The sequence below is a fragment of the Tenrec ecaudatus genome, chromosome 16, assembly GCF_050624435.1.
Source record: "Tenrec ecaudatus isolate mTenEca1 chromosome 16, mTenEca1.hap1, whole genome shotgun sequence".
NCBI lineage: Eukaryota > Metazoa > Chordata > Mammalia > Afrosoricida > Tenrecidae > Tenrec > Tenrec ecaudatus.
The window spans coordinates 16378279-16400368 of record NC_134545.1 but is presented as its reverse complement, the minus strand read 5'-3'; the positions used below and the strand labels follow the sequence as shown (position 1 = coordinate 16400368).

Here is a 22090-nt window from a genome sequence, read left to right as displayed (position 1 = left end):
GTCTGGAGGAAGGTACTGAGAGTGGAAAATACAGAACAGGAAAGAAGGAACGAGAAACAAACAGAGGAGAGATACAGCTTCTGATCGGCTCACCAAGTCCCAGTTGTCTTCTAGAATGCTAGCCTCCCAAGGGAGGGCCATAGGCACCTTAGTCCCAGCTTCTTTAAGCAGCCCGACCCTTCCTTCCCTGCCAGGTTGAGTCCCAGAGTTGAATCCCAGAGCCGTGAGCAGTAAACAGCTGGCTCCACCCCTAGCCCAGCTGGGCTCCTCCCCACCCCATCCTGCCTTGTAACGTAAGGGTGAGGGAAGGTGGTGGTGACTAGAGGAGAAAAAAGCCAAACAGAAAGCACACAACTAGAAAGAGCAGGTGATAAGGAAACATTCTAAGAAGCATTAAGAATCTTAAGAAGGCGCAAGAGGCAGAAATGGTGAAAAGTAGAAAGAATGAATCATAGTGAAAAGGACAAATTGAGATGCAAGAGAGAAATGGAACATAAAGAGGTCTACTTAAAAGTTTGAACAGATAGAAGACAGTAATAAGGAAGAGACAACCTATACACTCAGATAATTATTTTAATAATACTAGTAAAATCTGAGGAGAGGTTATTAATGTCTATCATGACTTTTTAATATTAACATATTTTAGAGCCCTTTTATTGGGGGGGGGCTCTTGTATTAAGTATACTTGCATATCTGTTGTCATCAACATTTACAAAACATTTTCTTTCTACCTGAGCCCTTGATATCAGCTCCTCTTTATTCCCCTCCCTCCCGCCCTTGTAAATCCTTAATCGATCATATGTTATTGTTCTTAGTTCGTGTCTTACACTGGCCATGGACTCCCTTCACCCACATTTTGGTTATCTGTTGTTCCTCTTGGGGTGGAGTATCTAACCTTGTGATGGCTTCTTCCTTTCTCCCCTGCTTCCACCATCCTCCTACCCTCATGATATCGCTACTCCCACTACTTATTAGCATCTTCTTAAATATTCTGAAAGTTCCTACCAGAAGTATAATTATATTATTAAATTATAATACTCACTTAACATACTTGTGTTAAAATATCAACCCTGAACAGAGTAACACAGTAGGGAAATGGCTCAAAAAATCAGCCTGGAACAGCACTCTATGGAGTGGTATTTGGATAGGATTTAGAACTGGTAAAATGTGGGAAAAAATCGGGGAGGGGAAAAACAAGAGTAAGGAAGGGTAGTGTTCATTTATTGACTATCTTTTATTAGCTATTATGATCTTTATCTAGCCATCCGCTCCATCTATTCTATAAATACTAACAACATAAATTTGCATACCCTGCAAAATTTAGGTGCATGATTCATTTACTCTCATCAGGTTAAGATTGTTGTCTGGAATGGAAGATGAAACATTGCTAAATGGAAGAAGGTCTTAATCACATTGCTCAAATTATTAGGTAAAACAATCTGTACCATAAAGGCTGTTTTGAGACTTGTAGGCATATATTTAATAAGGCAGAGGGCATTGATGACAGTCTCATCGAGTGATAAATGAATGCTTTTGAACAAAGGAGTCTTGTCTCAGCCGAGAACAAACCTGAAATTGTTTAGCGATGAGTCTTGCCAAATCAGTCTGCTGCTCTTGACAGGAGAATCAACTCTGTAGAACTTTTCCCTTGTGACATCTCTTCAACAACATCTTATGCCATCTACTAACAGTTGAGGGGCTTATTTTCCATTTTTCTCTCTAAATTAATTGCCTGCCTCCTATATATTCTGCATTTACCACCTTTGAAATACCTTGGGAAACACAGTCTCTCCCTCATCCTTTTCTACAAGAGCTAACCCATACCCAAATGATAAAAGTATGTGATATTTACTTTGTTTTCTTTTCCATTATATTTTCTTCGTTCTTCGGCAAATTCAAACATAATCAGCTCTTGATTAATGTAATGGGTCACTATGTTGTTGTTGTTGTTCAGTGCCATCAAATTAGTTCCGACCCACACCTTCCAGTCCTGCGCCATCCTCACAAGCGTTCTTATATTTGATCTAATACTTGTGGCCACTGTGTCAATCCATCCCCCACAGGGCCTTTCTCTTTTTCACTGCTCCTTCACTTTACCAAGTACGCTGTCCTTCTCCAGGGACGGTCTCTCCTGACAACATGATCAAAGTATGTGAGACAAAGTCTTACCATCCTTGCCTCTAAGGAGCATCCTGGCTGTATTTCTTCCAAGACAGATATGTCTGCTCTTTTGTCAGGTCATGGTACTTTCAGTCTTCTTAGCACTAAATTTCAAGTGCATCAATTCTTCTTCAGTCTTCCTTATTTCATGCCCAACTTTCACATGTGTATGACATGATTGAAAATACCATGGCTTGGGTCAGGGACACCTTAGTCCTCAAAGTAACATCCTTGCTTTTCAACACTTGAAAGAGGTCTTGTGCAGCAGATTTACCCAATGCAATATATGGTTTGAGCTTTTGACTGCTGTGTCCATGAAAATTGATGGATTCAAGCAAGGCAAAATAATTGACACCTTCAATCTTTTCTCCGCTTATCATGATATTACCTATGGGTTACTATGTCGATAGGTTCCATGGAGTGGGTTTCAACCCACAGCGTCCCTGTGTGCAACAGAAAGAAACACAGTCCTGTCTTTCACCATCCTCCCAATTGTACCTATGCTTGAGCCCATTTTTGCAGCCACCCTGTCAGCCCATCTGCTAGAGGGCCTTTCTCTTTTTTGCTGCCCCTCTACTTTACCAATCATGATGATGGTGTCAGCATTGGTCACTCCTGACAGCATGTCCAAAGCATGTCAGATAAAGTCTTGTCATCCTTGCCTCTAAGGAACACTTTGGTCCTACTTCTTCTAAGACAGATTTGTTTGTCCTTTTAGCAGGCCATGGTACTGTCAATATTCTTCTCCAACACCACAATTCAAATGCATCAATTCTTCAATTGTCTGTATTGACTGTCCAACTTTCACATGCATATGAGCCAACTGAAAACACCCTGGCTTGGATTAGGCAACTCTAGTCCTACCTTGCTTTTCAATACTCTAAAGAGATCTTGTGCAGTAAGTTACTACATGGCAGGTCAATTTGAATTACTTTATAACAGTACCTATATGGGTTCCTATAAGATAGGTGAATTCAAGTTAACAGATCTAAACTTCTACCATGAGCAAGTCAGCGCAGTGATATAAAGTCAAGAGAGACATCTACCTACTAAAAGATTTTTATACAAGAAAAAATATATACAGACTTCCAAGGAGACGGTGACTGAGTAACACATACCAGAGGGACTCCGCAGAAATCAGCGCATGAGGGTTACTAAGAGGGAAATTCCACACTGCCGGGTCAGAGGAGGAGCATCATAAAGACAAGTAGGCACAGATCCACTAGGTTTTGAGCTGGGGGCTTTTGGCTTACCACAGTGGAGAATGGCTACCATCTTACCATCATCCTTCTTCAAAGAATTGGAAAAACTGATTACCAAACTTCATATGGAGAGGAGAAAAAGCCCAGAATTAGGATAGAACTCCTCAAGAAGAAGGACACAGTGAGGGCTTGCTTTACCTGACTTTAGCACATATTATACAGCCAGAGTGGTCAAAACTGCTTGGTATTGTTATAATGACAGATACTCAGACCAATGGAAAAGAACCGAAAACCCAAAAAATAAAATCATCAGCATACATACAACTGATCTTGATAAGGGCCCCAAAAATATAAAATGGGAAGTAGATGCTCTCTTTAACAAGCAGTGCAGGAAAAAATGGATATCTACCTGCAGAAAAATGAAGCAAGACCCTTATTTCACTCCATGCACATGAATAAACTCAAGGTGGATCACATACCTCAAGGCCAAACCCCACACTATTAGGGTCATCAATGAGGGAATTGGGACCAACCTGAGAACTATGGCGCAGGGAATACATAGGCTATCAGAAATAGGGAAGGACACAAATACGGATGAGTCACAAATTGACAAGTGGGATATACTGAAGAAAAAAATACCTGTGTACATTGAAAGAATTCACCAAGAGAGTAATAAGAGAGTCCACGGACTGGGAAAACATCTTTAGCAATGACACATCAGACAAAGGCCTTATTGCTAACTCTGCAATACTCTGCTAGCTTCCAAAAAGAAAAAAATTAATTGCCCACTTGAGGAGGTGGGCAAAGGACCTGAACAGAAGTTTCACAAGAGAAGAAATCTGAATGGCCAATAAACATGAGAAAATGCTCCCAATCTTTAGCCAGAAGAGAAATGCAAATTAAAACAATAATGAGATATCACCTAATACACTCAAAGATAGCCCAATTAAAAAAATCAGAAAGCAACAGTGTTGGAGGGGCTGTGGTGAGATAGGAACTCTCATTCACTACTGGTGGGCCTGTAGGTATGTACAGCCACTATGGAAATTGATTTGGCAAAATCTAAAACATATAGAAATTGAGCTACCATACGACTCAACAATCCCCTGCTGGGCATACCCAGAAGAGGAAAGAAACAAACCACGACCAGACATCTGTCCTCCAATGTTTACAATTGCAAGGAGTTCAAAGCAACCCAAATTTCCATCAACAGACGAATGGATTGAAAAACTGTGGTACATACATACAATGGAGTACTATACATCCCTGAAAAGCAGTGATGAATGCATGAAGCACATCACTGCATGGGAAGAACTGGAGGAAATTATGCTAAGCGAAGTAAGCCAAACACAAAAGGACAAGTACGAGTCCACTGAGGTAAGCTTAAAAAAATGTAAAAGGGGGATAGGGAAAAAGCTACTGTATAGGAACATTACTGGGATAAGGTCCAGGTAGTATGGCAGGGGCCAGACCAAATCCAGGGATACACATGGTAGCCAACTAAAAAGGAGGGGGAAAATAAATGGGTAGCAGGGGAACAGGGCACTAACCCACCCAATGGGATGGTATTGTCTCCACAGGGAAAGAGGGACCAGACTTCAACCCGGTGCTCCCAGATGTGAATGCAACATACCAACACGAAGCGGGGAACCAGTAGAGAGGTCTGAGGGGCCGGCCCAATCCCAACTACGTGGACAGCCTCCCCTCCCCCGAGTAGAATTTACTTCAGAAGACAACACTGAAGCTACAGCTCAGGGAGAGACATGTCTGATAGAAAACATGGAAGCAAATGAACGGGGAGGAAGAGAGAGTGGAGCACATCCTGGCCCACCAAGCCTTGAGGACGAGATTCCCTCTCAGAGCAGCCAATGCACAGAAAGGACCATATGGCCAGCCCCACTATGAGTCACAACGTCCCTCACTGACCCATAGCCCTACAGGGGACAACTCTGGAGACACAGTGTGGGAATTGCACCAGATCTGACCCCACCAAATCGAGGCAAAACACTAAGGGCATGCAACAGAACAGCAAGGGGAGCAGAACAAAGAAGTCCTGAGGGAGTACCAAAAATAGACTTTGGGGGCCAGAGCGTGACACCCCATCAGATTTGACTGGGAAACACTACTAAAGGTCAACAAACAGACCTTGAACTATTGCAGGCTTTCTATTTTTTGTTGTTATTGCTATTGTTGTTTTGTTTTCTTTTGTTGCTTTGTTTTGCTTTGCTTGTTTTTGTGCATATTATTATCTCTGCAGTTCTAACTAAATAAAATAGGGTGGATTAACAATTTGGAGGAGAAAACAGGGACTGACAGTTCCGGGGGGATATGGGAGAGATGAGGGAAAGGAAGTGGTGTTAACAAACCCAGGGACAAGGGAACGACAAGTGATCCAAAATCAGTGGTAAGCAGGAGGTAAGAGGGTATAGGGCTTGATCAAGGGCAATGCAACCGAGAGGAATTACTGAAACCCAAATGAAGGCTGAGCATGGTAGTGGGACAAGAGGAAAGTAAAAGGAAATAGAGAAACGAACTAGGAGGCAAAAGGAATTGATAGAGGTCTTAAGTACAAGAATGTACATATGTAAATATATTTATATATGATTATGGGGAAATAGATCTATGTGCATATATTTATAGGTTTAGTATTAAGGTAGCAGATGAACATTGGGCTTCCATCCAACTAATCCCTCAATGCAAGAACACTTTGTTCTATTAAACTGGTATTGCGTGATGCTTACCTTCCCAACATAATCGCTGAAGACAAAAGGGTACATAAGCAAATGTAGTAAAGAAAGCTGATGGTGCTCAACTATCAAAAGATAGTGTCTGGGGTCTTAAAGGCTTGAAGGTAAACAAGCAGCCATCTAGCTCAGAAGCAACAAAGAAGCACATGGAAGAAGCACACCAGCCTCTGTGATCATGAGGTGTCAAAGGGATCAGGTACCAGGCATCAAAGAACAAAAAAATCATATCATTGTGAATGAGGGGGGAGTATGGAATGCGGACCCAAAGCCTATCTGTAAGCAACTGGACATCCCCTTACAGAAGGGTCATGGGGAGGAGACCAGCCAGTCAGGTTGCAGTGTAGCAACGATAAAACATACAACTTTCCTCTAGTTCTTAAATGCTTCCTCCCCCCACTATCATGATCCCAATTCTACTTTAGACCCAATTCTATCTGGCTAGACCAGAGGATGTACACTGGTACAGATAAGAGCTGGAAACACAGAGAATCTAAGACAGATGAACCCCTCAGGACCAGTGGTGAGAGTGGTGATACCGGGAGGGTGGAGGGAGGGTGGGGTAGAAAGGGGGAACAGATTACAAGGATCTACATATAATCTGCTCCCTGGGGGGTGGACAACAGAAAAGTGGATGAAGGGAGCTGTTGGACAGTGTAAGACATGACATCATAATAATAATTTATAAATTATCCAGGGTTCATGAGGGAGGGGTGCAGGGAGGGAGGGGAAAAATGAGGAGCTGATATTAAGGGCTCAAGTAGAAAGCAAATGTTTTGAGGATGATGAGGGCAACAAATGTACAAATGTGCTTGACACAATGATGTATGCATGGATTGTGATGAGTTGTACGAGCTCCCAATAAAATGATTTTTTAAATAAAAAATACATAAACAATATTTAACAAAAAGAAGGTTTCTGGTAGTCATAGTTCCCAATCAAGGCCTTTCTCATATATAAGGCTCTATGCTAAGCACTTTAACTCTCAATACAGCCTTTGAGGTAAGAATCAGTATTACTCACATTTTACAAGTGAGAAAAATAAAAGTTTAAATAATTAAGTCACTTCGCTAAGGTTATAGAGCAATCAAGTGGTTTATTGTTGTTGGGTTTTTTAATCCTCTCATTGGCGGACTCTTACAAATCTTATGACAGTCCATCATTCAATTGTATTAAGCCCACTCGTACATATGTTGCCATCAACATTTCCAAGACATTTCTCTACTTGAGCCCGTGATATCAGCTAATCAAGTGGCATTGATGACATTCAAACACAGTCATTCTGAACCCCAGGTTCTCACTACTAATCACAATAATATTTTAATGGGAAGCTTGTGAATGGAAGAATTGAAAAATAAATTTAAAAATTAATGTAATATCAAGGGAGCTCTTTGAAGAATACATAATGACTGCTGAACAGAATAGTATAGATATTTGAGACATTAAAGAAGAGTTTCTTAACTATGCCACCCAAAATAGAGGCATTGAAGGTAGAAAACATTTTTACTTCTCCAAAATTAAATTAAAACTTGGATATGAAAGGATATTATAAAGGTGAAAAGACAGTCTACAGACTGGGAGAAAATATTTGTAAACCATGCCTCTTACGCACAAAAAACATGAAAACTCTTGTAGAGTCACTTCCAATTCTTAGTAACCTCATGTACAATGAACGAAATGCTGTGTGGTCCTGCACAATGCACACAATTTTGGCTATGTTTGGGCCCAACATTGCCGCCATTGTGTCAATCCATCCTGTTGACGTTCTTTTTCTTTTTCATCTGACTCTCTCCTGTACCGAGCATGATATCAAGCCTGGTAGCAGGCCCAAATAAATGAGAAAAAGTCTAGCCATTCTTGATTCTAAAGGAACATTCTGATTCAGGAACTTCTAAAATTTCATTTTCAGTTGCTTCTATTACCCTCACTTGTCTGTCTGTTTCTTGTACTGTGGTGCCTTGCGTGTTGCTGTCGGCTGCAAGCTATGTCACTGGGGAGACTCATGGTGCACAGGTTTCTGTGGAGCTTGTAAACCAAGAACAGAAGAGGAAAAAGAAATGGGTGTTCCACATCTAGGGCTTGGCCAATGAAAACCTTATGGATAGCAGTGGAACATTGTCTGATAGAGTGCCAGACGATGACCTCAGATGGGAAGGCAAATATGACTGGGAAAGGCCTGCCTCCTCAAAGTAGAGTCAACGTTAATGGCACGGAAGGAGCGAAGCTACTTGGGCCTTCATGAGCTGATGAGGTACAACTCAAAATGAGAATAAACTGCTACAAACACCCATTATTAATCCGACATTTTACCAGTAGAAGTCTCCAACATGACAACTGAAGAAAAATGAAAGCGTGCATCCACACAAAACTTATATTCATCGTATTATGAATAATAGTAAAAAAGTATAAACAAATGCTCTTAACTGATGTGTTGATAAAATATATTATACCCATATGATGGAATATTATTTGGAAATACAAAGGAAATCATATTGAATGAGCCTGAAAAATATTATGCTAAGTGAAAGAAACTAGTCACAAAATACCACATATACTATGGCTCCATTCAAATGAAATGTCCCAAGTAAGTAAACCTACAGAGACAGAAAACAGATTACTGGTTTTCTAGTGTTGGAAGAGGTGTAGGGAGAATGTGGAATGACTGCTGATGGGCTGAGGTTTTCTTGGTGTGGTGACAAAATAAAACAACCCTAAAATTAGACAGTGGTTATAGTTGCAAAATTCTTTCAGTATACATGTATGCATTGCTTACTATTCATAATGCATTCTGTGAAATAAGACATTATGTGATTTGGACATTATGCAAATGAAGAATTAAATCCTAATGGGGGGGCGGGGGGGAAATGAGGAACTGATACCAAGGGCTCAAGTAGAAAGAAAATGCTTTGAGAATGATGATGGCAACACATGTACAAATGTGCTTGACAGAATGGATGGATGGATGGATTGAGAGAAGAGATGTAATAGCCCCCAATGAAATGATTTAAAAATAAATAAATCCTAATAGGAGCCTGCTTCCAGTTGTCTTCATTGCTATCGCTGCTGCTGCTCCAAGAGTTACTGGTGGGGCTAAAACTGATTGTGGTGATTGTACAACTCTTCTTGTGTGATTGAACTACTGGGTGGTACGATAGGCGAATTATGTGCCAATAAAATGGTTGGGGAGCAAAAAAAGAGTCGCTGGTGGATGTTGGAGGAACTGGCAAGGGCAGCTAGAGTGAGACAAGAGGAAATGAGCTTTTAGGAAGTAGAGTGTGCTCTGCCCAACTGCTGTTCTAACTGCCCAAGCAGCAAGCTCAGCTCACTGCTGGTGCCACCTGTTCACCAGACAGAGCCTAAGAGCCCATGCCCAGAGGCATATCCTCAGCCTCACCTGTGTCCTACCTGTGGACCCATGCCAAAAGAGTCTGGGTTTGAGGTACTTAAAAACATTAAGAGGAAATAATAAACAAAAGGAGAGCTTCTTTCCCTTTAAACACAGAACAGTCAATGAAATCACAGGCATATGTGCATGCTGACATTGTTAGAAGGGACTCATTAGGTGACACATACTGGCACTAAAACCACCGAACTGTAAGTTGCAAAGGGGGAATTGCATATATGTGAATCATATTTCCATAAAGCTGTTACTTTAAAAAAGACGTTTGGGCCAAGCACGAAGAAGGAAATGTTCCACTACTGGAATTCATGGGGTAATGATTAATGGATAACATGCTTCTTTCTTACTGAAAACAGTAATGCTTAGAATAAAAAGTGTAAACAAATATTATAGGAGGAAGTTGAAGAGATTGTGAGAGCACCTGACTGCTCTAAATGAACCCACCACTCAAAGCTTGGACAAAACACACTCCAAGACTTGGATAGAACCTGCAGCTTAAGTCGAAAAAACCACTGAGAGCTGGCTGATCATTGATGAAAGCACAAGTTAAGTGATCATGAAAATCTTGGTTACTTTTTACGTAAAGGGCAGTGGAATGTGAAAACCATGCTAATCATAAGTATAGGTATCCATAGTGCTCCCAGGCAAGAGGTAGACTGAATCATTCAAAAGATGTGTATTCTGGTGCATATGGGAGCTGGAGGCACAGGGAATCCAGGGTGGATGATACCTTCAGGACCAGGGGTGTGAGGGGCGATACTGGGAGAGTAGAGGGTGAGTGGGTTGGAAAGGTGGAACTGATTACAAGGATCCACATGTGACCTCTTCCCTGGGAGACGGAGGGCAGAGAAGTGGGGGAAGGGAGACTCCGGATAGGGAAAGATATGACAAAATAACAATCTATAAATTATCAAGGGCTCATGAGGGCGGGGGTGGCAGCGAGAGAGGGGAAAAAAAAGAGGACCTGATGCAAAGGGCTTAAGTGGAGAGCAAATGCTTTGAAAATGATTAGGGCAAAGAATGTACGGATGTGCTTTATACAATTGTTGTATGTATATATGTATGGATTGTGATAAAGAGTTGTATGAGCCCCTAATAAAATGTAAAAAAAGAAAGAAAAGATGTGTATTTAGCGTCAGAAGGAAAGTAAACACTAAGTCAGAATTTTCTTAACACACATTTGCTTTCGAGTTAATCCCAACCCTGGTGACCACTTATGTGTAGAGTAGAACTTCACTCTGTAGGGCTTTCAAGGACGTGGTTGTTCAGAAGCAGACAGGCAGGACTTTCTTCTGAAGTGCTCTTGGGAGGAATTCAAACCATGTATCTTGCAGTTACTAGTCTAGACCTTAACTGTCTACACCACCCAGGGATGTAAATCAGCCTAAGATTATTTTTAAAAATCATGCCAGAAAACCTTATTTTCTATTTGGATAGAAGCATATGAGATGACGTGTATGTAAGATTTTTGGCAATCATTTAGTGAGAAATTCGATAATCTAAAAATAAAATACGGATCACTTCCAGTGATGTGAATCAACATTCTGACTGAACACTGTTTGTTTAAAAAAAAACCCTTCATCAAATGTGTATGTATATTATTTAAAAAAAAACCCTTCATCAAATGTGTATGTATATTATTTATCTATTACCACAAACATAGTGACTTAAAACAATTTTTTCCTCACAGTTTTTCTGGGTTAGGAGTCCAAATATTGTTTGGCTAAGTTTTCTTTCTTCTTTTTAAAATCATTTTATTGGGGGGGGTCATACAACTTTTATCACAATCCATACATCCATCCATTGTGTCAAGCATATTCGTACATTTGTTGCCATCATCATTCTCAAAACATTTGCTTTTTACTTGAGCCCTTGGTATCAGCCCCTCATTTTTCCCTTCCCTCCCTGCCTTATGAACCCTTAATTTATAAATTATTATTATTCTGTCATGTCTTACACTGTCCAACGTCTCCCTTTACCCCACTTCTCTGTTGTCTGCCCCCCCAGGGAGGGGGTTATATGTAAATCCTTGTAATTGGTTCCCCCTTTCTAACCCACCTTCCTTCTACCCTCCGAGTATCGCCACTCTCACCACTGGTCTTAAAGGGTTCATCTGTCCTGGACTCCCTGTTTCCAACTCTTATGTGTATCAGTGTACATCATCTGGTCTAGCCAGATTTGTAAAATAAAATTGGGATCATGATAGTGGGGGGAGGAAGCATTAAAGTTGTATGTTTCATCGTTGCTACGCTGCACCCTGACTGGTTTGTCTCCTCCCTGTGACCCTTCTGTAAAGGGATATCGAGTTGCCTACAGATGGGCTTTGGGTCCCCACTCTGCACTCCCCCTCATTCACAATGATATGATTTTTTGTTCTTTGATGCCGGACACCTGATCCCAATGACATTGATTGTGTTTTGTGATTCAATCTCTCATACGGCTATAATCAAAATATCAGCCCGGGCTGGGGTTTCATTAGAAACCTAAATGGAGAATCCTTTCTTTCCCCCTTCCCCCTCTCTCCCCTCTTTCTTTTCTCTTCTCCTCTCTTCTCTTTCTCTTCTCTTCTCTATCACCTTCTCTCCTTAATAAAAACCCATTTGGATCACCAAAAAAAAAAAAAAAAAAAAAAGAAAGAAAGAAACCTAAATGGAGAAGGATCTGCTTCCAATCTCAGGTAGTCTTTGGTAAAAGTCAATTGGTTGAGGGCTGTTTGGTGGAGGACATCAATTTCTAGCTGTCAGTCAGAGGCTGGACTAGTAATTCACCATGTGAGCCTCTACAACATGGCTGTTTGTCAATTAAGCAATAGAGACTGATAGAAAAATGTGAAAAACAAAATCAAGAACATTGCCATCAAGTCAATTAAACTTACAGCGACCCTCTAGGACAGAACAGAACTGCTTCTTTGAGTATCAGCTCAAATATAATCTCAGCAAAGCTTTCTAAATCCACTGTATTTAAAATAATCCAATTCCTTGATTCCCATGTAACTCTACAGTCTATAGCAAATTAACCTTGTTCATGTACATTGTAACACTCCTTAAACCCCAAAATACCTTGTTCATTTGTGTATTTATTGTTTGTTTTCCTCTAGCAGACAGTTACCATCTTGAGAGCAGGTAATTTATTATGATACTCTCAGTGCCTAAAACAGTGCCTCCACCACCGTTAGGCTGCCTACTTGTTGTACTGTGGTGGCTTTTGTGTTGCTGTGGGCTTCCAGACCAAGCCAGATGATGAGTAACAGTGGAACACTGATGTGGTGCCAAAATATGAACTCCTCAGCTTGACAGACACCCGGAATATGGCTGGTGAAGAGCTGCCTCCTCAAAGTGGAACAAACCATAGTCACGTGAATGAAGCAAAGCTTTTAAAACTTTCAGGAGCTGGTGGAGCACAATTCAAAATGAGAAGAAAGAGCTGCAAACATTCATTAATAATCAGAATGTGGGCTGTACAAAGTACGAGTCTTGGAAAACTGGCAGTCATCAAAATTTCATCTGGCTAGAATTTCTGTCAGCTCCCTGTTCATGTACTGCTACAATCATTTTGAAATGAGAATCAGGGGGGGGAAAGCTTGTATGTGATATTAATGATATTGTTTGGCAATTTCTGCATTCTGTTAAGTCACCTTTGAAATAGGTACAAATACAGATCTCTTCCAATTGGTTGGCTGCCTTCCAATCTTCTTGACGTAGAAGACTAAGGACCTCTAGGACTGCATCAATTTGTTGAAACACTCCAATTGGGATTCAGTCAATTTGTGAAGCCTTGTTTTTCAGTGAAGCTTGAACTTCTTCCGTCAATGCTGCCAGTTCTTAATTCTATGCTAACTCCTGAAATAGTTGAATATTAACCAATTATTTTTGGTGCAACGCCACCAGGGCTCCTCTTTTGACACAAAGTCTCAGGATACTCCATTTTCTTTAGACATTTACTGCATTGTTCAATATTTTGCCCATTAGAATCCTTCAATACTTCAACCCCAGGCTTGAATGTTTTCTTCAGGTTTGTCAGCTTGAGATGTTGAATGTGTTTTTCCCTTTGGGATTTCTCACTTCAAGTCTTTCAACATTTCATTATAATATGTGGTCTTTGAGCACTGCCCTTCAGAACCTTCTGCTCACCCATTTTAATCCATAATTTCTTCCATCAGCTTTAGTTTCTCTCTATGTTCAAGAGTTAAGTTTGAGTCTCTCCTGACATCCATTTTGGTCTTCTCTTTCTTGTCTTTTTAATAACCTTTTGATTTCCTCATATGTGTTGTCCTTTATGTCATTCCACAACTTGTCAACAAATATAAATTCAGATGGTCTCTAACTTCAGATGCAATATATGCAAAATCATATTTTGACTCTTGTGAACTTTTTATTTTCTTCAGATTTGATGTGAACTTGTGGATTATTTAATGTGACATTTCTAGCCACAGTCTCTGTAACTCCCACCAAACTGTCTTTCCCTGATGGATCTGAATAAGAGAAGGTAGAGAAAGATACTGAAAACTTTCAGTTGTGAGTGCATGCTAACAGGATTCATTAAATTGCCATCCTGCTGGGTATAATATTAGGCATCTGGGGAGCAGGAGGGGAGTAGTTCACTACCAGCAAGAGCCAGGAGTGGAATGTGTCCTCTGGACCCTGATATAACTGCACAGTGACTCTCCTGGATCCAGAAGATAGCTCTGCCATCAAAGGAGTGACAAAAGAGTAGCGGCAGAAGAAGATCAGGAGCCAGAGTCTGAGACAGAGTCCACAGAGCAAGTAAAGCAGAGTTCTGGGCAACAGGCTTGGGGACTTGTGTGCCTCTGGATACTTAATTAGGGGCACTGGGTTTACTGACCAACGGAGCTGGAGCTGAGTGCCTCTGGGTTGAGGCTTACAACTGGAGTAGCATACCCTTTGGGCATTTATTAGCAGCTCTGAAAGAACTTTGTAGCATGTACTGACTGCACAACTGTATCCTGAGCATTTCCATGTGAATTGTAACCTGTTAATGTCTACAATAAACCATATAACCATGAGCATTGTCTGGGAGTTGTGTTTGGCCATTGTGATGAATTATAGAGCCTAGATGGAAAAATAGAGGATACTGTGGGGGACATAGCAAGAAAAGTAGTCTTGTGTATGACGGAGAAACTTGCATATGAGCAATTGATGCAATTGCTCAGCCGGCCTCAGGCTTTGTTCTGACTGGTGATGTTGAGCTTCTCTAAGGCCTCTTTTCAACAGATGTAGTTAATTTAATTCCTGTGCAATCCATACGGTGAAGACTACCAGCACAACAGCTATCATTTATATTAATGAGGGGAAAAAAGGTATTTGCAAGCATAAGTTGTTGGTCAGGCAAAATTCTATCATGTGATTCCCAGCTCTATGTCTGTTACCAAGGTCATATTATCTAACTGCTGCTGCTTCTTTGTTTCAACAATTGGAGGCTTAAGAAGTTGATAAAAGTATTCAATTTCCTTATCTTTGGTATTAGTTGGTGGTTCAGAAATTTGGATAATCGTGGTCTTAACTGGTCTTCCTTGTAGGTGTATGATTATATTAAATGTTGTACTTCAGGACAGATCTTGAAATGTGCTATTTGACAGTGAATTTTATTCCATTCACTTTGAATTTGTCATTCTCAGCATAGATCATATGTTTATCTGACTCAAAATGGCCAACACTAGTCCATTTCAGCTAATTCAAAGGTATTGATCTGTATGCATTCTATTTTTTAACTTAAAAATCTTTATTCATTTATTTGGTTATATTTCATCTTTTACTACTTCCAGTTTTCCTGTATGTTCCATCTGGTGAGGTACACATATATAGTCATTGATTAAATTGTTGAAAATGATTTTCACAATGAGTAAGTACAATTCCATCATGTAACCTCTGGAGCTGTACATTGCGTATGCCAATTGTTAATAGATGCTTGCAGCTATTTCTTCTTACTTTGAGTCAATTTTTTGAAAATATACAGCCAATATGTAGAAAAAGAAATTATTAGGGTTACAGGATGAGGGAGGAAGAGGGAAACAGAAAGCAGAAGTTTTTGGTTCAGGCAGAATCTAGTTGATTCTGAAACAATAATTTTAAAAGGATGGCAAATATATAATCAATGTCACAAATTATACATGTAGAAATTGTTATTGTTGTTAGGCACCATCTAGTCAGTTCCGATTCATAGCGACCCTATGAACAAGACTGAAGCACTGCTGGGTCCTGCACCATCCTCACAATTATTTTTTTATGTTTGAGCCTATTGTTGCAGCAACTGTGTTAATCTGCTTTGTCCAAGGCCTTCCTTTCTCACTGCCCCTCTTTACAACTAATGTGCTTTTCCAGGGACTGGTCTTCCCTTGTAACATGTCCCAAGTAAATAAGACAAAGTCTCACCATTCTTACCTTCAAGGAGCGTTCTGGCTGCACTTCCGCAAAAACAGATTTGTTTGTTCTCTTGGAAGTCCATGGTAATTTCAATATTCCTCACCAGCACAATAATTCAAATATATCAAACCTTCTTTGGTCTTCCTTATTCAATGTCCAACTTTCAGATGTACATGAGGTGATTGAAAATACCATGGTTTAAGTCGGGCACACCTTAGTCCTAAATGAAGCATCCTTGCTTTTCAACATTTGAAAGAGATCTTGTGCAGCAGATTTACCTAATACAATATGTCCTTTGATCTTGACTACTGCTTCCATGACCATTGATTGTTGATTCAAGCAAGAAAAAAATTGTTGACAACTTCAGTCTTTTCTGTGTTTATCATGATGTTACCCACTGGTCCAATTGAAAGAATTTTGGTCTTCTTTAGAATGAGTTGTAACTTATACTGAAGTCTACAATACTTGGCCTTCATTAGCAAATATTTCAAATCGTACTCACTGTTAGCACACAAAGTTGTGTCACCTGCATGTCACAGGTGGTTTATTAGCCTTCCTGCAATCCTGATGCTGTATTCATAAAATCCAGCTTCTCTGATTATTTCCTGACCATACAGATTGAACAAATATGGTGAGGATACAACCTTGATGCATGTCTTTCCAGATTTTAAACCATGCAGTATTCTCTTATTCTATTCATACAACTGCTTCTTAATCTATGTACAGGTTTTGCAAGAGCACACTTAAAGTGTTCTGGAATTCCCATTCTTCTTAAGGCTGTCCATAGTTTGTTATTATGCACACAGTTGGATGCTTTGGCATAGTCAATCACTTTGTAGATACATTTCCATGAATCTTCCATCAAAAATCCTTGTTTGGGCTAATGCTTTCAGGGAAGCTTAGACTTCTTCCTTCAGTACCATTGGCTTTTGCTCATACATTGGCTAGTTTTCTTTGGTAACGTGACTATATTCTTTCTGTCTTCTTTTGATCTTGCATCACTTAATATTTGCTCACAGAATTTTTCCATTCTTTTTTTTTAATCATCTTATTGGGGGGAATTTTTCCATCCTTGCAACTACTTGCATGACTTGAGTTTTTTCTTTAGTTCTTCCAGGTTAAGATATGCTTGGCATGTTCTCCCTTTTTGATTTTATAACTCTAGAATTTTGCACATTTCATTTGTCTTCTTGAGATGTCCTTTGACATGTTCTGTTCAATTCAATGACATTATCATTTATTCCATTTGCCATAGTCTCTCGGTGATTATGAGCAAGTCTCTTCTGACATCCAGTTGGACTTTTTAAATAGTCTTTTTAATGAGTTTATGTTTTCTTCATGTTTGATATTCTGGATGTCATACCATAGCTCATCAGGTTTTCTGTCAATAGTGTTCAGTGTAACAAATCTGTTGTTGAGATGGTCTCACAATTTAGGTGGGATATACTCAGTCGTATTTTGTCTCTTATGGTTCAGCTTCATTAACTTCCACTTTAACCTGAACTTAAATTTGAGCAATTAATGGATGTCCTACTGTCAGCCCCTGGCCTTTTTTTACACTTGATGTTAGCCAAAAGGCCAAGAAACTATTTCTGGCCTTGTTTTAACTGCTGATATTGAGCTTCTCTATCTTCTCTTCCCACATATGTAGTCAATTTAATTTCTGTGTATTATATCTGGAGAAGCCTGTGTATATAGTTGCCTTATATGTTGCTAGGAAAAATAAAAACTTGCAATGTTGGTTTTGCAAAATTCTATCATGTGATTTCCAGCTTTGTTTCTATCACCAGACAATATTTTCCAACTACTGTTTATTTTTGTTTCCAACTTTTGCATTCCAATCACCAATAATTATCCATTCATCTTGATTGCATAAATTTCAGACTGAAGATATTAGCAGAATTCTTATGTTTTTGCATCACTAGTTTTAGTGGTTGGCACATAAATTTAAATAATAGTTACACTGATTGGATTTCCTTGTATATCGATACATATTATCCTATCACAGACAGCATTAAACTTCTAGCTCTTGGGATGCCCTTTTTGACATCTTGATTGTGTCGTTTCTGGCAGTGTAAACCATATAATATTCTAATACAAAATGCCCAATACCAGTTCATTTCAGCTCAGTTAACACCTTCGGTATTTCATTTTCGTTTCCATTTTTTTACAACTCCTAATTTTGCTAGATTCATACTTCTATACATTCCCCAAGTTCCAGATATTAACTGATGTTTGTCCAAGGGCTCAATAGAAAGTAAATGTTTAGAAAATAATGATGGCAACATATGTACATATATGCTTGATACAATCGATGTATGGATTGTTAAGAGCTGCAAGAGCCCCTAATAAAATGATCTCTTCATAAAAAACTGTTTTTTGCAATTATTTTTTAAATAAATTATTAGATTTTCCTTTTATTTTTTCTTTTAAGTCATCTTATTGGGGGCGCATACAACTCTTTTTTTTTGCGCATACAACTCTTATCACAATCCATAGTTTGCAATTATTTCTTCTCTTTTTGAGTAGTGTCCCATCAGCAAATGAAGGTCCCAAAGGCTTTACTCTCACAGGCTTTATTGTATCTGCACCATTATGGTCGACTCTACTTTGAGAAGGAAACTCTTCCTCAGTCATAATTTGAGTCCCTTCTGACTTGAGTGGCTCTTTTCTGGCACTATCCCTGATAATGTTCTGCCTCTGTTCATTAGTTTGCAGTAACTGACAATGTCTTGATGCAATCCATAGGGTTTTCTGTGGCTAATCTCTCTGAAGGGAACAGCCTACTCTCTTCGTAGTATATTCTGGTCTGGAAGCTCTGTTGAAACCTGCTGGTGTGTGAAAATACCAGTGACACAGCGTTCAGCAACACACAAACCACTAGGGTGTAACAACCTAACAAGAATTTTAAAAATTGATGTATAGTTTGTCTTTTATATTTCACTAGTATTTTACATTTTTAATTTCATATTTTGGAATTCAGCGTATTTTACACTTACAACACATTTCCGTTTGAATTAGCCCCATTTGAAGGGCTCAATAGCTGCAGATGATATTATTAATTACATTTTCATTTAGACTTTTTGATTTGCAGCTACATTATAGAAGAATTTACATTTACATTTTATCCTACAGAAATGTTACTAAAATTTTCTGAGTAAAGAAATGACATCACGAGGGGCTGGCGCCAATCCCAACTAGGTGGATAGCCTTCCCTCAGAAGAATTTACTGCAGGGGACAGCACTGAAGCTACTGCTCAGGGAGAGGGATGTGTCTGATCAGAACACACAGGAGTAAATGAAGGGGGAGGAAGAGAAAGTAGAACACATCCTGGCCCACCAAGCCTTGAGGATAATATCTCTGCTCAGAGAAGGCAATGCACAGAGAGAACCATATGGCTGGCCCCAATAAGAGACACAACATCCCTCACTGAACCATTGCCCTGCAGGGGACAACACTGGAGACATTGTGGGAACTGCACCCAATCTGACCCCACCACACTGAGGCAAAACACTAAGGGCTTCAACAGAACAGCAAGGGGAGCAGAGCAAGCAAGTCCTGAGGGAGTACCAAAAATAGACTTTGAGGCCAGGGCAGGGTACTCCATCAGATTCAACTGGAAAACACTCCTAAAGGTCCACAAACAGACCTTGAACTATTTACAGGTTTTTCTTTCTTTTCTTAATCATTGGGGTTTTGTTGTTGTTTTGTTTTCCTTTGTTGCTTTGTTTTGCTCTGTCTTGTTTTTGTGCGTTATTATCTCTGCAGGTCTATCTGGATACAAAGGCTGGATAAACAACGTGGAAGAGAAAACAATGGGACTGACAGTTCTAGGGGGACATGGGAGAGGGGGAGGAAGTGGTGTTAACCCAGGGACAAGGGAACAAGTGATCCAAAATCAATGGCAAGAAGGATTAAGAGGCTTGGTAGGGCTTGATCAAGGATAATGAAACCGAGAGGAATTACTGAAACCCAAATGAAGGCTGAACTGATAGTGGGACACGAGGAAAGTAAAAGGAAATAGAGGAAAGAACTAGGAGGTAAAGGGCAGTTTTAGAGGTCTAAGTGCAAGAATGTACATATGTAAATATATGATGGGGAAATAGATTATCTATGTGCATATATTTATAAGGTTAGTATTAAGGTAGCTGATGGACATTGGGCCTCCATGCAAATACTACTTCAATGCAAGAACACTTTTAAACTGGCATTCCATGATGCTCACCTTCCTGACATAATCGCTGAAGACAAAGTGGGTGCATAAGCAAATGTGGTGAAGAAAACTGATGGTACCCAGCTATCAAAAGATATAGCATCTGGGGTCTTAAAGGCTTGATAGTAAACAAGCAGCCATCTAGCTGAGAAGCAACAAAGTCCACATAGAAGAAGCACACCAGCCTCTGTGATCATGAGGTGTAGAAGGGATCAGGTGTCAGGCATCAAAGAACAAAAAATCTTATCACTGAGTGAGGGGGAGTGCAGAGGGGGACCCTAAGTCCATCTGTAGGCAACTGACATCCCCTTACAGAAGGGTCGTGGGAAGGAGACGAGTCAGGGTGCAGTGTAGCAAGGATGCAATATACAACTTTCCTTTAGTTCTCAAATGCTTCCTCCAATGATCCCAATTCTACCTTACAAATCTGGCTAGACCAGAGGATGTACACTGGTACAGATAGGAACTGGAAACACAGGGAATTCAGGACGGATGATCCCTTCAGGACCAGTGGTGAGAGTGGCGATACCAGGAGGGTGGAGAAAGGGTGGGTGGAAAGGGGGAACCAATTACAAGGATCTACATATAATCTCCTCCCTGGGGGACAAACAACAGAAAAGTGGGTGAAGGGAGATGTCAGACAGTGTAAGATATGACAAAATAATAATTTATAAGTTATCAAGGGTTCATGAGGGAGGGGGAGTGGGGAGGGAGGGGAAAATGAGGAGCTGATGCCAGGGGCTTAAGTGGAGAGCAAATGTTTTGAGAATGATGAGGGCAATGAATGTATAAATGTGCTTTACACAAATGAAGTATATATGGATTGTGATGAGTTGTAGGTGCCCCTAATAATTAAAAAATAATAAAACTAGTCCTTATAACTGTACAATAATATAACTAGACCTTATAACTGTACAGCAGGCACTGTTATAAAAACTTTCTATGCATAATCAATTTAGTCCACTCACAACCCTATGAGGCATGTACTACTATCTTCATTTTATGTGATAATTTTGTGGCATTAATTTGGTGGCAGTATGCAGAACAGATCAAAAGGAGATTGGCTACATTATGTTAGTTTTATTTATTTAATTATATCCTACCTTGATGCAAAAATATTTCAGATGACTTTAAAAAGTATGTCAGGAACCCTGGTGGTGCTACGGGAGAAGCAATGGGTTACTAACCATAAGATCAGCAGCTCAAACACACCAAATGTGCCTCAGGAGAAGGATGAAGCTGTCTGTTCCTAATATTTGCGGCCTCAGAAACCCATTGACTCGCTGGCACTGAGTTTGGGTTTGCGGGATGAGTTGGAACTGACTTGAACGGAATGGGCTTGGTTTTTGTTATTTATGAGTACATTAAAATAAAGCAAATCAACATGAGTTGAAAGTGGGACAAGAGAAAGTATTTTTTATTTCACAATTTAAATATAAATAAAAATCAATCACTTTTAATATAACTTTCACTTTCTTTATCTCATGACTTTCAGGAGACACTAAGGCACCAAGTGGGAGGAATCTCAGACCAAAGGAGATCCAGGTTTAGAACAAGGTCCTGGCCCTCAGCCTGTATGCATTCCTAGCTTACAGCCAGAGCAGCATGCCAGACTGAAGATAAAGTCATTTTTGAAGAAAAGGCTCCATTCATCTGCTGAGCTTTTCAACTGGGTACTAGATAAAATCTGGAATGGGATCTTCTCCTCCATGCCATCACAATGGAAACCAGGTTGCAATAGTTCTCGAACATCACACCCTGATACAGGGTCTTCTGAGCAGGGTTCAGGAGCTGCCATTCCTCCCAGGTGAACTTTACAGCCACATCATTGAATGTCAGTGATTCCTGAGCGTTGGTCATTTTCTTTGGTCCTTAGGACACTGCCGGCAACTGGGATACTCTGTCTTCTCTGGATCAGCTCTAATGATGTTCACAAATTTCAATCTCTCATGAGGACATCCCAGAAATAATCATTCACAAACCATGCACT

General features: G+C 40.0%; 1 protein-coding gene across 2 annotated transcripts in view; it reads right to left on the bottom strand.

Moving 5' to 3' along the window:
• The window catches only part of TMEM116 (transmembrane protein 116), a 90669-nt gene that overhangs the window by 57619 nt on the left and 10960 nt on the right, over nucleotides 1–22090 (bottom strand). The window lies entirely within an intron of this gene.